Consider the following 17929-nt stretch of genomic DNA (forward strand, 5'->3'; position numbering starts at 1 on the left):
TTTTGCTTCTTTACAGTGCTGATTTTATTTAATTTTTCTTAACCTTTTGAAAAAAAATATATATATATATTTTGCTATTTTACCCTTTTGAACTTTCACATCCATTCAGTAAAAGAATATCCTTTTATTGTTTATGCATGCATGTATGTATGTGTTTATTTATTTACAATTGCTTGACTACTCTAGGGTTTGTCTGTTATGGTTATTGTTGTTAATAAGAAATTTCAGCTTTATTAATTTCAGGAAAAAAAATATGCTTCGAAAGAATGCATTGATACAATATTTTAACTTGTTCTCTGATGTTCCCAGAGTGTGTATGTGAAGTTTTATTTAAAAATACCCCACAGATAATTTTTTATAGCTTGTTGAAATTGCCACTTTTAGGGTATGAGCCAAAACACACTGTTTTTTGTGTTTGTCCCCTTTGTGTTTGCTCCTGCCTCCCTTTTCAGAAGAGTGTGGAGCTTCAAGAGCTCATGCTCGCTGGCATACCGGTGTTACGGTTTAAGGCCGGGTTCACACCGCAAGCTGCAGCAGAGCAGAAGCAGCACATTAGCAGCAGGTAGGCAGAGCGGAAGCAGCGCGCGGCTATTTTGCTTTCACACCGGCAGCGGAGACAGCGCGCAACTGAACAGCGGATTTTGGACAGAGTACTGTCAATTGGTTCCAATTGAATCAATTTTGTTTTTCGTCTTGAAAAGACAATAATTCTACAATTTCACACATTGGTTTTATGTAGCCAACACATGTTTTCTGCTGAACATTCCAATGTATTAGAGGAAAATGGCAGGCTTTTGAGGTTGCGGTAGAAATATAATAATAATAATAATAATAAAAAAAATAAGAAAAATAATAACAAAAATAAAAATAATAATAATAATAATAATATATGTATATATATATAATATATATATATATATATATATATATATATATATATATATATATATAAAATCCGAATTATATTTATTATATTAGCTCTTACCTCCATAAAAAACTCTTTTATATGTTGATACACACAGAATATCTGACACATCAAATACATACATTACCCATCATAAAAAGCTTATAGATAATTCATAAATGCATACGGCAAACTTCTTAACAGAGACAATGTAAATGAGCAAACTCTCGAAAACAGAAAAAAAAAGACGCAGATCATAGATGTCTATACTGTAGCTATGTGTGCTAGGCCTATATTAATCTATGCTATTTGCCTATCTATATTGAGTTGTTTGCTCGTGTGCCAGCGAAAGCGTCAAAAACACTATACAATTACTTACCATCTGCACTAAGAGCCACCGAACATCCGTTCTTCTGCCAATATATAGGCCTAGTTATAAGAATACGACTACTAATAATAATAAATAAATAAATCTCTAAGGCTAAACTAGCAGTATAAATTATTTAAAGTTGTTTTTGTATTTCGGCCAAAAAGTTTGGATAGAACTGTAAGTACTTTGACAGATTTTGTAATATATATATATATATATATATATATATATATATATATATATATATATATATATATATATATATATATATATATATATTAATAATAATAAAAAAAATAAAAAAATATGTGAATTTTAAATATCATACATTTTTAATGTAATTAGCTAAAAACACAGTAGATATCATTAATGCAAATTTTGGGGAAAAATTACTTTTTCGTGTCAGTACATGTGTATTTTGCCCATGATCATTGTCACTTTATCTTCTATACATATTTTTAATATTAATTTTCTTTCCTAACATACTCCAGTTCTTATTAGAACACCTTAGATGTGCTTATTTTGTGCATTTAGAGCACTTTTTGTGTGAAATCATATTTATTTTGTCCATCAAAGGTGTACTTTCACTTTAACTGAGCATCAGCAGCGCAGCAAAAATAGACCCAGCGCTGAAACGATCGCGGCACTGCTGCTTCTGCTCTGCTCCTGCAACGCTCTGCCGTGCAGCCTCTGCGTGCGGTGTGAACGCTCTCATCTGTTAACATATGCGCTGCTTCTGCTCTGCTGCTGCTTGCGGTGTGAACCCGGCCTAACTGGTGGTGAACGTGTTACTGACCTCACATTGCTTCCAAATACAATTTTTAACTACCACATTCCTATTTACGATCATTCTGGTAGCACGTTAAGGTAGCATTAGTGAAAACAGGCAGAGACAATGGAAGCAGGATTAGCCTTACAGAGAGCCAAGAAGGTCTTCTCGAAAACAAAATATGAGGCGTGATGCTTACTTTGTCTGGAGTCTGGACATTTGCACACGAAGTGTTGGTATCGTTCCCTCTTCCAGAAGCAATCTTTGCACAACTCCAGCGCTGAACTGATCCCCGGTTTGTGAGGCAGTCTGGCGTAAAATGTTAGCACAAACGTATATGACTTTTCTGGGGGGGGGTTTCCGGGATATTTCCTTCAAAAATAAAATTTAACCACCGTGTCCTCAGCAGTCTATGGAGACTCCTATGTTCGTTGGTGCATCCCAACACAACACTTTTAATGGCTCTTTGGCACTGACATTGTACCTCCAGCAGCTACAGCAAGAAAACAGTAATGGCGGACTGCTGCTTTTCACTCAGTGCTGTGTATGTGCTAATAGGGCAGAGAGCGTCACAAATGGGTGGGACTTTCCCGAGTATGACATCATAGTAGTGAAAAATCCAGAACTGCTAGTGTGGAGAGACTGTTTATGATTTATTGGGATTATAAAACAATGAATGGGTGGATTTTTACCATTATAGGCTGGTTGTTTTCACACACTGTAGCCACACAATTGTGTTTAAAAACCCTATAAAAGTGATTTTTGCAATCTATGGCACCTTTAAACAATCATTCATAGGAGAGAATGCAATTCTCACCAGAGCTTATGCTGTGTCCTACATCACCTGCTGGAATGCCCTTCTCTAGTGAACGTGCATATGACATTTAGCGGAAGCTAAATATTACGCTTTAAAACTATTTAAATAGGGATATTATTCTTACATAAATGCATCACTTTGCTTCAGTAGGCCTTTAATAACATCTCCACCCCCACCCCGCCCCCAGAGTCATGTGGAACACTTTTCATGATGGATGGATGCACTTTTTTGGCAATCAAAATCTCATTCACAATTCACTGCCATCTTTAAGCTTACAACAGCAAGGACATTTATAAATACAGTTTGATTGTATTTTTTAGTATAATCTTGTATTGTATTGTCTGAAGGAAGAATGTCATACAGACCTAGGATGGCTTGAGTGTGAGTAAATCATGGGGTAATTTTCATTTTTGGGTGAACTATCCCTTTAATACTTATGTCCTCTCCTATCTCTGACTCCTGATATTCTACCTTATACAACATGTAGGATGGCCAGCTGCCATTGCCTGAAATGAGAAAATGAAATGGATTTAGAGCTATGGATGGTGACAGGATACAGCCTGGGGTCTGATGGACATCTCTCACACCTCCTGGAGGTAATGGTGGGCTGTCATGTTCATCTCCTCACAGCACTGCCTGCCTCTCTTCATTATCTACCCATTCGCTGTTGTCTTTAAACAAACATATTTGTGGTTCATTCCTTCAGCTCAATGTGAAATCTCACTCTTGTTTGAAATAAAAAAATTGATTTACGTTTCTTTTTGACTAATGACTATGGTCTCTATGTAAACCTGCTGCATCACAAAATACACTCTTTAGTCAACAGCGTATGAGACGTGTGAAATACTGGAAAATAAGACTCATAATTGCACAACTCTCTGGAATTCTTGATTCTTGGTCAGTCACAGTATTCTGTAGTCTAATGACCATTAAAATGTGTTTGGCCTTTGCTCCCTGTCTTGGTTTATTTTGCTATAATGACCATCTGACTGTTTGTTATCACTTACATAGACATTCTAGTGAAGATCAGGCAGTAAAACCTCAAAACTAGGTGGCAACTGTGAGATTTTAAAACACATCATTTTGAGCATAGACAGTTCTGTCATAACTTTAAAACTTTAATGGCTATTCTCAGTGTCGTCTTTTAGCACCAATATACTTTTGTTAAATCCCAAGCTGGCAAGATTGCATTTTACTCTTTAAAAACTGCTCTCCTAGGAGAATGATGAACTGACTTCAAAAATCACTGCGCATTTATTTCTTACTCTGTTTTTCTGAGACATTTAAAGAGGTTTTACATTAAATGAGAAGCTGGTGTGATAATGAAAGTGTTTTCGAGGCACAGGATGAGTTCTGTTTGCTGATGGCATAACTGCATTTTGTGAAATAAGAATGCATACTTCATTTAGATAAAACTCCGGAAAAGCATCTTAACAATCAAAGAAAAGTCTACCATTTAAGGGGAAAAGATGGAAAAATAAAAATCTCAGAATATGTTTTGCTTATTGCTTTTGCATCGATTGGTGGTTTTCCACACAAACCTCCCACGCTTTCATTAGTTCAGAATGAGTTTTAAATCTGTTTATATTTTTGTTTAATGTCAATTAAGCATTTAGTTAGATAAACTAGGTACAATAAGATGTAAATTATAAAGACCAATAATTTAAAGTAAAACCACAGCACAACTAGAGGAGAGAGAGAGAGAGAGAGAGAGAGAGAGAGAAAGCAAGTGGTAGGATCTCTTAAATACACCCCTCACGCCTTTGTAAAATTGAAGTTGTTTCATTCGTGTTTCTCCGAATGAATAAATATTTGGGCAGAAAAAGTAAGGATCTGCCTCAATACGGCAAAAACAGGGAATTGAAAAGAGTTCACCTATTTCACCTATATATCTGTGTTGTCCACCCTATGGGAAGCTAAAATGAAACAGCCTTGTGCTCAGATGTCTTAGTTGGAAACAGAACCACAAAAGTTAAACCTCATTAGCTAAAGAGAATGAATGAAGTGGTTTGAATGTGTGTGTGTGTGTGTGTAGAGACGAAAAGCAGCTAAACTCTCCTGTGATGCTTTGCTCCAAATTATATTCACTCATCTTGAATACAAGTGTGTTGATGATGACCATATTTGTTTCTTAGTGTATTTTCACACCTTTTGAGCATTCCCAGTGATTTGCAACACTATCATGAGAGCCAGCCAATTTTAATCATTAAAAACAGAAAGAGAAATATATAATGGTTCATGTATTCATGTATGTATGCATGTGTGAAAAAGATTGTCCATTGACACAATAGGCTACATTGCAGTTTAAACACTGCAATTGAAAAATTGCATTAACATGAGTAATTATGCATTAAATAGAGCTGAGCCAGTGTGAAAGGTGAACAAAAGCTTTCTGTTTTTAGACTCCTGTCTGTCTGACAGATACCACACATTACTCTCTCCACCATCAGCAGGACTGAGGTCAGAGTGTTAATTATCTCTGAGAACACACACACAAAACCCAGACTCGAGAGCCAGCATACAGAACATGCTTGCTTCAAATTCAGCCCATTACAAACAAAAATGAATACGTCCATGAACACACATCTTTATCAGTGTGAGATAGTAAGAAGTAGATTATGGAGAATGGAGATGCTCTTAGATAAACTGACTTCAATGATACCTCAATGATAGTTAAGCAATCAATAATTAAAAGTCTTAGATAACGCTTATTCTTGGCACATTAACGGTGCATTTCACTTTTTTGTCTCTCTTTGCCTTTTTCTATGTCTAACATTAAAAGCATATATGCACATACATGACCTTCCCTCCTTCTCCCACCTTTTGTATGACACTGCTGAGAGGGCTTTCGCACTGCCAACATGATATATGTGTAATTGCCCTAAGTATATGTGCATAATATGACAACCAAAATAATTTATCTGCCATGCAGAGACGGTCAGGTATAATTGAACTTAATTTTTCAAAGTTTGGGGTAGGTGGGGTTCTTTTTTATAAGCAAGGATGCATTAAATTGATGAAAAGGGCCAATAAAGACATTAATATTGTTTTATAATATTTCTATTTCAAAGAAATTTTGTGTCTTTAAATTTTCTATTCATAACAAAATCCTTAAAAAAAAAAAAAAACTATTTCTGCAAAAAAAAAAAAAAAAAAAAAAAAAAAAAATCTTGATCATCATATCAGCCTATATTGGAATGATTTCTGAAATATCATCTGACACTGAAGAAAAATTCAGCTTTGCCATCACAGGAATCAATTAAAATTTTAAATATATTAAAATTAAAAAGTGTTATTTTAAATTGAAATAATATTTCACAATATTACTGATTTTACTGTATTTTTGATAAAATAAATGAAGACTTAAAAACATTGAAAACATTTACTTTGCTAAAACCTTAAATTTATACATGTATAATTTGTATGCATGGCTAATTAACCCTTCATCTTTCCCATTTTTAAAAATCTGTGATGGTGATTTCTCTTTACATTTTCTGAAAACAGAGACTGCAGTAAGCTATCTGAGGTTAATTCCCCCGAATCCTCCCCTTACAAACTTTTAAGTTAACTTTCCCTCTAGTAAGTGACGACCCTGTCATGAGCGATAAAATCCGGCTGTCACAGACACACAATGCGTTTCTATATTTCTCATCTGAGATCTCTACATTCAACAAAGCGCAAAATAAAATGCAACCAAACACACTACATTTACTGATATACAACGTGCCATTTGATATGCTCGACAAGTCAAGAATTACTGTTTGATGTTGATATTTGATACAGTGATGATGTTACCCCTGATGTACCCGAGCAATGAATATCGCTGACTATGAAGAATATGGCTAACCTGTATTTCCCAGTGTCCCAGAACTCCTTAGATCTCAGAGTCAAGTAAGCGGTTTACACTCCACCTCATTTATTATAGACTATTTCCAGCGCACATTGGGGCATATTTGGCTTTAATAAACCCCTGGAACGTAGTTGTCCTCATGCTATGGGGCAGGTGAATAATGAATGATATCACTCTTGGTAGTGAGCGTTTGCTGATATCTGGTCTCAGTGTCTATTCAGCACCACTTCATTCATCTCAACACGCAGAAACAGCACACTGGTAAATAATGCAAGTCCTGGAGGGGGAATTTCATTTCTTTCTCTATTTATCTGTTTATTTATTTTTCTATCAAACGCTACATGACAAACAGGTTTTGTCAAGCCGTTGGGCTTCAGGCTCTGTTGCGCCCAATGACACAAGCAGCATGCACACAAGCTGATCCATTTTACATGCAGACTAAATGACAAGAGGAGAATATGTTTGAATAATTACAACCAGATCCAAATATGCAATTTGTTTTGTCTGGTTTTCTGTGCACTATAGTCATAGCATTGCTGTGGTCTGAATTGCAGCTTATTCGGGAAAGGAAAAAGAGAGAGAGAGAGCGAAACATCATTAAAAAAAGAAAAGAAAATTCTGTCATAATTTACTCACAACATTTAGTCATGAATGAATTCCACTTTTCCAAAAGAGACAGTTCTTCCCATTGTTTTTCTTTTTTTTCACATAAAACTTTAATTATATGTGTTCCCCAGAAGGAGGACAAACATACAGGTTTGGAACGACATAAGAATGAGTAAATTATGACAATTTTCATTTGTGGGTGACAAGTGGACATTAATGACTAAATACTGTTTATGTATCATTCAAAAGTACTAAGAGGATAGTTTATATGGTCTATAAATCTATTTGATTTTAAAAGAACTAACGTGAGTAATGTGAGTAGTAATTACTGTGATTATTATGATAAATGATCTTAACATAAGAAATCAATCTCTCTGCGTGTGAGAAATGATAAATGCCTTTTAATGAAAGGCATCTTATCTCTTAACATTTAACATCATGCAGTGTTCATCTCAGGGTCCATGCTAATACCCTGTGCACTGTTCCTGGCAGTCTAGGGTTCAAGGCTGATTCATCAACTACATGCAAAATTTCACACAAATATTCTAAACTCTATGGCACCTGGAATGTTTCTGGAGCCAGTGGAAAAATACATTTGTATTGACTGATTAAGTGTTTAACAAAACCAATAACTATCAATTTTAAAGGTGCGCCACAGGTTTACAGTGTTTAGTCACAGTAGGGCAGGGTTATTCAAATAATACCCTTGAGGGCCAGTGCACTGCAGAGTTAAGCTCCAACCCTGATCAAACACACCTGAGCATGCTAATCAGTGTCTTCAGGTTCATTAGAAAATCACAGGTAGGTGAGTTTGATCAGGGTTGGAGCTAAACTCTGCAGTGCATTGGCCCTCGAGGGTAAGATTTGAATAACCCTGCAGTAGGGTATACATATATCCTGAGCACCAAATGAACTCATTAGAATTGTTTCTAATGACTGGAGCAATTGCTTCTGGAAATTCTGCTTTTCTATCACAGAAATATATTACATTTTTAAATATATTAATATATGTAACAGTTATTTTTAATATTGCTTAATATTACTATTTTTGATCAACTAAATGCAATATTGGAAATCATAAGAGACTTCTTTCAAAATAATTTTAGTGTATAATACTATACGGTACATAATGAATTATTTAATTATATACTACATTTAATTAATGTATTTGTATAAATTATATTTCTATGCAAAACTATTGTAACGGTCACTATAATAAAGGCGATGAAGATGAAGATAATCCACAAAATGACTTTAATTATAATCCACACGAATACAAGGAAGTAACTCTGGGTAGCAGAAACACATGTAACACAAAACAATAACCAACAAACTACTAAACAGAAGGAAGACTTTAAGTAGGGCAGCTGATGAGGGGAAAACAGGTGAAGGGAGTTAACTAATGACTAACAAGCAAATTAATCAAAAACCATGGAAACATATAGACAATGGTACATAGTGAAATGTGGAGGCAGAAACAGAACATAACCATAACAACTATAGAAAATGTTTTAATTTGTCATTTGAATGTGACATGTTCATAGCGAGGTCTTTTTTCACAAGTTATGCCCCAGTAACATAATTTGTTTTCCATATGTAAATTGACTCAATAATGAGCAGCCTAAATGGGCTAAATGTAATACAGCAGAAAATCACACACATGGATCATCAGGAACTGCAGGATTATGAGTCAGTCCAACGTGGAACAGCCTTGGAGTTGATACAGGTGATTGCTTCTCTCATAAAAAGGCTTATTGAGCTCTACAGGGGCTTATTGCTCCCTCACATGAAACTTGAACAGTTGCGTAACAAACCGCTTACACAAGCAATGAGATGGTAAAAAAAATTGAATCAGTGTTGGCATGAACTACTGCCATCTCAGCCTTTTTTTTATCACTCTCTCTTTCTGTGTTTCACGTAAACCAGACTCAACAAAAGAGAGAGCTGTGTCAGACCGGCTGACAGCATGCAAACACAGTGGTTTTGTTCAGAAATGATCCGATGAGACAGTGTTCAACTGAGTGTCTGCATGTCTTTTGATTACAGTTACAGTACACAACTATCAGAAATAACAGAAAAAGAAAAACCTGAGGGAGCTGACAAATGTTTCTAAATTTGACCTCAGACCTTTCTATACTCTCCATAGCCCTGTTCTTGACTCTTGCTCTCCAGCTCCGTTTATTTTTTGCTTCTGTGTGCTTTTTACATTCATTCGTTAGATGAAAAAATGTGCACTCATGTTGGGGAAAGATTTACATAATTACAGTTTTTCAAAAGGCTTTATTCATTTTCTGAGATTCTTGAACTGAACCTTGCCAGATATTTACATATCACAGTATTCCTTCACAGTTTTTGAATCACAGTTGTTGGACCAATAAATTGTGAGTACTGTTATGCCATGTTGTATGGGCTTTATGATCTATTTTTGTGTTTTACAGAGGGAGTCAGTGATTATCACTAAGACCTTTGGAAGCTTTTCACTACAAATCACATTCCTTTTTTCTTGGAGATGCCTCCAGCCCATGAGCATTTGTCGAAACATTTGAATAATTACCAAACCAGTCTAATGATAAATGGTTTCACGCAACATGCAGCTTTGTGTTCTTTATTGGCATTGGTGGTTCCATTTAAGAACCTTTAATATCTATAGAAACTTTCCATTGCACATAAGGGTCTTTATAGTGATTATTTTATTATTATTATTTATGTTTATCTTTATTAATTTTTTGTGTGTATTTACTTACCCCAAATTCCATCTGCTGTAAAAGCACCACACGGTCCACAGTGTAATCAGTTATGTTATGTATTTATTTATTTTATTAGGATAATTAGCATTTTTTTGTAGGCAAACATATTATCCATGATTATTAATATGTTTACTTTTTATTACATATATATATATATATATATATATATATATATATATATATATATATATATATATATTAAATATTAGAATTATTATTTATTTACTTTATTTGTTGTTTTGGAAATTTAAAGGGTTAAAAATCTGACAAGGAATGTGAACTGGCTAGACATTTGAACATATGACACAATAACTCATTCAAATGAATTTTAGTACTCATTGTAGTTTAATCGAAAGTTACCAGTCGTTATATCGCATTAATAGAAAAAAAGACACGCAATATATTAGTCGAGTTTATATAGAAAAAGCTAGAGAAAGGAAATAAGAAACTGATTTAATCACAAACATTTGTAGATATGCGGATGAGATATGCTCATTTCTTGACTGAGAAACTGAGTTCCTATACTTTCATTGAGCGTAATGAAATGACCAGTGTGTGATGTTTTAAGCAGTCACTCAATCAGACACCCACACAGGGTGCTGAAGTCTCGCCGGAAGCTAACACTAAGAGGATACTTGAATCCCCACACTAAAGTCAGTGGAGTTTTTTTTTTCCTCTGCCCACTCGCACCAACATTGCTTGATGACCTTCTTTCTCTCTCTTGCTCAGTCCTGTTCAGTGTGCAATTATGATTGTAAGTACATATTAGTGTGCCTGTGCTGCAGTCATGTGAGAGTTTGATGTATGTGTTTGTGAGTGTGTGCTTGAACTCGGGAACTGTCCTCTGACTCACACAGAAGGGGAAGGAATAATCACAGGGTAACTGCATCCTGGTCTCATGGGGAGGGAAACAGCTCAGCTCAACATGTGAAGGTGTAAATGAGACCCAAGAGAAATAACACCTCTCTTACAGATTAATGCATGCCAAATTATTTCTTCTGTGAGGACATTGTACATAGCAAAAGACTAGAGTTCAGCTGTTCCTGTTCTTAGTTGGAGATCCTTGTTTAATTAGATTGATGTAGTCTTGTGGTCAAAGATCTGGACTGGTAACTGAAAGGTTGTAGGTTCAAACCCTGCAAAGACTAATGCATAATGCATTGTCCGCTGCAGCAAAGCACCACTGTTCCTGTTGTAACTGTACTGTAATTTGCATTGAATCATGTAGATGTAACTTTTATGCTGTTTGAAGGATCCTGATATCCTCAGTTCAGCAAAGGTATGAGTAAGAGGTCATTCACACAGAATGAGACATGGGCAGTGAAATAAGGAAAATACACAAGGTCTCAAGTCATGTTTTTTTAAAAGTTGAACTCCTTTTAACTTGAGCGCTGCCTTTTAAGAACTCCTGTGACCTGTCTTGTGCTGCAAAAGATGTGAGACTTGAGCGCAGTGGTCAGAGATGTCCATCTAGTGTGTTTACATAGAAAAAGATTGGAAAAAGTCTGTTTTCATTTAGTCAGCAATTGGTTGGACAGTTGGCAGAAACATAAAACACCAACGGGATCTGATTAGTATTCTTAGTTTTTTCATAATTTACTTTTTTTTAAAATTTGCATTATACTAAATGTTTGCTGATATAAATGAGAGTTCCACTGATATTTTTTTCAAATCAGTCTTCAGGTTCTTTTTAAAAATTTGTATGTCTGACACTGAAGTGAGAATGCTTTTCATTTGCAATTCAGTTCCTAAATTAGTCAACAGGATGCACATCTGCAAATGCAGTCTGTATTTTAATGTCAAAAAGTAGAATTAAACTGAATTGAAATTCAAAAACATTATTATAGTAGCTGTCAATTTTAACTTAAAGTTTTTCAATATAGACTTTGAAAACTCTTTGAAAAGACTTGATAATAAGTTTTGAAGCCATCAAACACTTTTTTTAAGCTCCTGAACTAATCTTTAGGGTTTTAATAGGAGGGAGAGGGATGGATGGATAGACAGATTGATAGATTATTCCTCTTCCAGTCATTCCCAGTTCAAATTCCACAAATTTGAAACTCATGAATTCAAAAGGAGCCAATTTTTTAAATTATCAATTTTGGCCCTAGTATAAACAACAACAACAAAAATGTAGTGATGCACTGAAATTTATGCAACCAAAAATATTCCCCCGAAACAGATAAAATAAATAAATAAAGTTCAGTTTTGGAATAAATAGTTTAGAGGGCACAAAATTACTGACAGTGACAATCATTTACTTAGCGTGACAAAATTATGTTTTGTGCGGCAGTCGTCTGTGAGGTGCTGCCACATTTACTTTCATTTTGGGTTTGTTTATTTATTATTTATTTAAGTTTTTTGTTTAAATGTTCGCCGGTTCCCGCCTCCTCCTTCCCGATCTAGAAAATGTGTTGCACTGACACTTTATCTTCGATTTAATTTTTATTCTTTTTGGCTAAATAAAAAGTTTAATTTTGGTTTCAAAAATTCATTTTGGTAAATCACTGTATAAAAGGGTTTACATTTCAGATTCTGTCAACACTTACATTCCAGTGTCTGTTACCCACTTATCATTACTTACACAATGAATACAAATGAGATCACCCTGAAAATATTTACTCATTGAACAGAGCACAGCATTTATTGTTTACTTTTCCAAGCTCACATTTTACAAATCAGTTTACCTCAACAATACTTTAAACTTATTTATTCTTCAGTCGACCTTTAATATATTTGATTACATCAGTCAGATCTCTTGGCTCTTGGAGTCCACAGCAACAGTTTCCATTGAGTACAGCTCAAGCTGTGGATGGAGGTGATTTGCTCCTGATTTATGCAGTTTGCTCCCTCTTCTTTTGAGAAGATCACAAGGCAGAGCATTGCTCAATGTGGCAGGCAAGCAGAACTGTTCATTTTCAACACTTTATTTACTTAATTTCTCTCTGTGTTGCAAGATCCATTCAGTCAGGATTCCTGGTTAGTCAAAATTTCAGATTCAGTATAACATATAATAACTCCAAACATTAACATCACATATAATATGTTTCCTTATGAGATGACTCGCTTTTCTTACTGCTGGGTGGATTATCTGCAGTGCTTCATCTTATTATACCTCTATGCATTTTGTTGTCCATTAAACATGCAGCCCAACATCTCAGACTTTTATCAGCATCAGAGTACGAAGGAAAATCAGATTGATTTATGTGTGCTAGCCTAGCACAGAGGCACTGCATCCATACCCTATTGAGCATCTGGCAGTTGATATTTCTTTCTCATCTGCTGCAAAGCAAATATATCCAGATATTAGATGTTTTATTTTGCAGTGTTCACTGTGATTGGTATAGGCAGTTATTTGAGTTCTTGTATAATGTTTTGATTGCCCCATGACACTCAAATAATTTTTTGTTTACTGAAGCCTCTAAAGAAATGAATTAAAGTTCTGTTTTCAATAATCCAAGCGCCAGACTTCATTAAGTACAGTGTCATACTATGGCTTATTTTTAACTTAAGGTTTCATTCATTGCTTTATTTTGACAGGAAGCAAAGCCAGTGAAGGAACGTTGTGTGAATGAGGGCATAGATATTGCGTCATAATTTTTTTTCTGGAATGGATTATGAGTGCTGACATTTGCTGTTTGGGTGGACTTTATTAAATCAAGAGGCAAAATTCTTAGTGTGGTATTTTGTTTTTCAAGTGTACAGTAACATTTGAAAACTAAAGTGTCAATTAAAATGCATACATTTCACTGCATCATATAACCAAGTGGCATTTCTTATAAGGAAGCATGTTTGCAAGTGAGAGATGCGGACAGTTTTGTAAGGAAGACAGATGGAGTCTCCCCTGACATATCAGAAAACTGTATATGCCTTTTACCATGTCCTTTTCTTTCAGATTTTTTTTTCCTTATTCACTTTATTTCATCAAATTCCTATCTTCTGTCTTTGTTACTTATATAATAACTATATCATGCTGTACTTCACCAGCTTCTCTCACGTCACCATACCTTCTGCTATGAAACATGAAATGATTTTTCATGTGCACGGGGACTTCTTACCTAATTAGGCCTGTATTGGTCAGAGATGTGTGTCTGAAGAGACTGTGATTCTCTAAGTATAGCATGCGGTGACTGTAACCTTCATGAAGAACCCATTACAGTTCCTCTAGCACATTCAGTTCATGTATAACACCACGGCACATGGATCCGACACACCAGAATGACTTTTAACACTGGAAAGGTGTCAAGAGAGACCGAATGAAACGAATGGATTGGACATCTGAGATTTCAGAAACGATTTGAGTACAGATTTGAGGCAAACTATGTGCTGCAGGAACTGAGGTTGACCCTGAAAACATAAACCAATTGAGGGCTCAGGTGTGTTGTTCTGGAAAGAGCCAATGCATACAAACAGATGCTAAAGCACATAAGCAGATAGCGCACTTATATGCACGTGTGCACTCAGACTGCTTCCAGATGAAGCACCTGGGGTCTCAAAATCACCAGAGGTCATGATCACATTGACCCAATTCACATCTTCACTTTACACCATCATATTATACCACATTACTTTATTATGACACATAGTAGAGACAATGGGCGGAAGAGCTGTTCTCTGATTATTGCTCCATGAATACTTCATGAGTCTGATTCACTCTATTCTTCTCAGATTATGGGTTATGTTTTCTAAAGTAATCATGACAGTTCAGCTTCCAACTAAATTGTATGCCATCTACATGCACACGCACACGCACACGCACACACACACACACACACACACACGCACACATTTTATATATTAGTCATTTAGCTGACACTTTTATCCAAAGCAACTTACAAATGAGGACAATGGAAGCAATCAAATTCAACAAGAGAGCAATGATATGCAAGTGCTATAACAAGTCTCAGTTAGCTTAACCCAGTACATGTAGAAAGTATTTTTTTTAATATAATAAATATATAGAAAACAGATAGAATAGAAAAAGAAAAGAGCAAGCTAGTATTAGAGGCCTTTTTGCTTTTGTTAATTGTATAATAAAAAAAAAAAAAAAAAATACATAGAATACAAAAAGATTAGAGAAGTTTGTATTGGTTGTTTACGGGGATTCTCCATAGGCATAATGGTTTTTATACTGTACAAACTGTATTTTCTATCGCCCTACACCAACCCTACACCTACTAAACCTACCCCTCACAGGAAACCTTGTGCATTTTTAGATTTTCAAAAAACACCATTTAGTATGTTTTTAAAACCTTTTTTAAACAGCTTACACTGTTCTGGGAAGGCTTTCCACAAAATTTTTCAGTAGTTCTGTGGGAAGTTTTGCTCAACTATCCAGTAGTGCATTTGTGAGGTCAGGCACTGAAGTTGGACGAGAAGACCTGGCTTGCAATCTCCATTCCAGTTCATCCCAGAAGTGTTCTATGGGGCTGAGTTCAGGGCTCTCTTCCACACCAAACACATCCAACCATGTCTTTAGACCTTGCTTTCTGCACTGGGGCACAGTCATTATGGAATAGAAAATTGCCTTCACCAAACTGCTCCCACAAAGTTGGAAGCATTGTACAAAATGTCATGGTATACTGAAGTATTCAATTTTACCTTCACTGAAAGAAAAAAGTGCATTTGCTTAGAAGAAAATTTCCATAAGATAATAACAGTTTCAGACAGAATTGTCTTTATATTTGTTACTTTTTTTTTAGATACAGTAAATTTTCATTTTATGCTGACTGTTCGAACCACCAATTAAGTTTTACAGCACTGCGCCTTTGCTGTATAAAAGTTTGGTCTTTTTTTTTCAAATAACGTCAAATAATATGTTATATCTGAATTAGCCATATCTTTATTATAACATTTATTTACACTTATACATTTTTGCTTTTTAATCAGGAATAAATCATGCCAGCGATTTCATAATCCAGGTGTTTTTGCTTTAGTAAAGTATTAATCTCACTAAATTTTCATACTTTTTTTAAAATCAATTTAAGTAGTTGAAATTGTTAACAGTGCTCAAAAAGTATATATCTATATCTTCAATACATAAATATATAATATATATATATATTAAAAGGTAAATAGTGAGTAGACACTGATTTTTACAATGGAGTTATTATAATTAACTAAAATTGCGCATATATATATATATATAGATATAGATATATATATATATATATATATATATATATATATATATATATATATATATATAGATATATATATATATATATATAATTAGTGACTTGAAATAAAATAAATGTTAACTGAAATAAAATAAGAAATGCTAAAACACACTTTTTTGAATATCTGCTTAGGGCCCCCAAAATGCGAGGACCGGCCCTGACTATGCTATACAACTCTTTCTGATGCTGTTTGACATCAGAACAATACATCTGCTTTACTCCCTTAATTATTCATTGAGAAACATGTGAGTGATCGGTGCAAGTCTGCTGAAAGGAGCTGCTGGTGCAGAAACTTCTCAAATCCCCTCAGAGCCACTGACCACACGGCCTGCAGGAGTGCCTTTAAAGAGCATGATTATGATGATTAATTACATCGTTTAAACTCCGTCTACTGATTTTAGCACCTCTAGCTCACTCTCAGGATTAAACACCCTCACTTTAACTTGAGACAAACTGTGTGTGTGTGTTGCTTCAAAAGCTATGTTTGGTCTCTGGATGGTTCTGCTCTGTTTGATACTGTCAGTGTAGATTGACAGTCACATTGTAGATGTACACACAGAATTGTACATTACATGCTGTCCCCTAGACACTAGAACTCGTTTCCTTGAGCTATGCCACTGTTGTGGTCATGATCCTCTGTATTTCTGCAGTGTGCAATGCACCATTTGTCTTTGGTGCAGCTTACTTTGAGCAGCCCCTTTAATGTAATCTTAAACATCTTTCACAATCTGACTGGAACCCAATCATTTTTATTTTTATTTTGTCCTCTCACTGTTTCAATGATAGATAGCATTCTTCTGCTGTGTTGTTATTTGCAAAATACAAATTCACCCCAGAGACTTACAGTTCACAACTACATGTGCACTAACAATATAACTGCACCACAATATTCAATCAATCAGTCAGGGGTGTAGCCATCTTTCCGAAGTGAGGGGGGCAGAAATGTTTAAAATAAAAATCCTTTGTAACATAAAACACTATATCATTCAAAAGCTAAGACTTCCCCCCGCGTAATCTATGCCCCTCCAATCAGTTAATCTATCTATCTATCTATCTATCTATCTATCTATACTGTAATCTATATATACTGTATGTATGTATATATATATATATATATATATATATATATATATATATATATATATATATATACATATATATATACACATATATTGCCTTGATGTATCCTATCCTCACCAATTATCCAATTATTAAATTATTAATAATGCTTCTTGTCATTATTAATGCTGAAAATAGTTGTTACTGCTTAATATTTTTGTGGAAACCAAGATACTTTTTTCAGGATTATTTGGTAAAATCAAAATGTCAAAAGGAAAGCACTTATTTGTAATATAAATCTTTCGTAACATTATAAATGTCTTTGTTACTTCAGTTGAATGCCTCCTTGATGAATGTATATATTTTGTACAAAAAAAAAATTATAAATATTAACCTCCTAGATTATTAAATTTTGCAATAGTTGCTATTCATGAAACCTTATCCATTAACTAATATTAATGTACTGAAAAAAAAAAAAAAAAAAAAACCTTTGATGAATGACTTTCTGTACCCGGTTTCAGTACTGTAGATCGATAGGAAAGTTTTTTTTTTGTTTTTTTTTTTTTTTTCCCTGTACAAAATGTTTGCATCAAACATCCACAACAAATATTTGGTGTATAAGCCTGTA

General features: G+C 34.6%; 1 protein-coding gene and 1 long non-coding RNA gene across 4 annotated transcripts in view; both read left to right on the plus strand.

Moving 5' to 3' along the window:
- LOC109083017 (voltage-gated potassium channel subunit beta-1) overlaps nt 1-17929 on the plus strand; it is a 115652-nt gene that overhangs the window by 38398 nt on the left and 59325 nt on the right. The gene's annotated exons all lie outside the window — the stretch shown is intronic.
- On the plus strand, nt 8515-9902 carry LOC122148576. Its single transcript, XR_006162463.1, has 2 exons — nt 8515-9042; nt 9755-9902. It is a non-coding gene; the product is annotated as an uncharacterized LOC122148576 (long non-coding RNA).

The sequence above is a fragment of the Cyprinus carpio genome, chromosome A18, assembly GCF_018340385.1.
Source record: "Cyprinus carpio isolate SPL01 chromosome A18, ASM1834038v1, whole genome shotgun sequence".
Classification (NCBI taxonomy): Eukaryota; Metazoa; Chordata; class Actinopteri; order Cypriniformes; family Cyprinidae; genus Cyprinus; species Cyprinus carpio.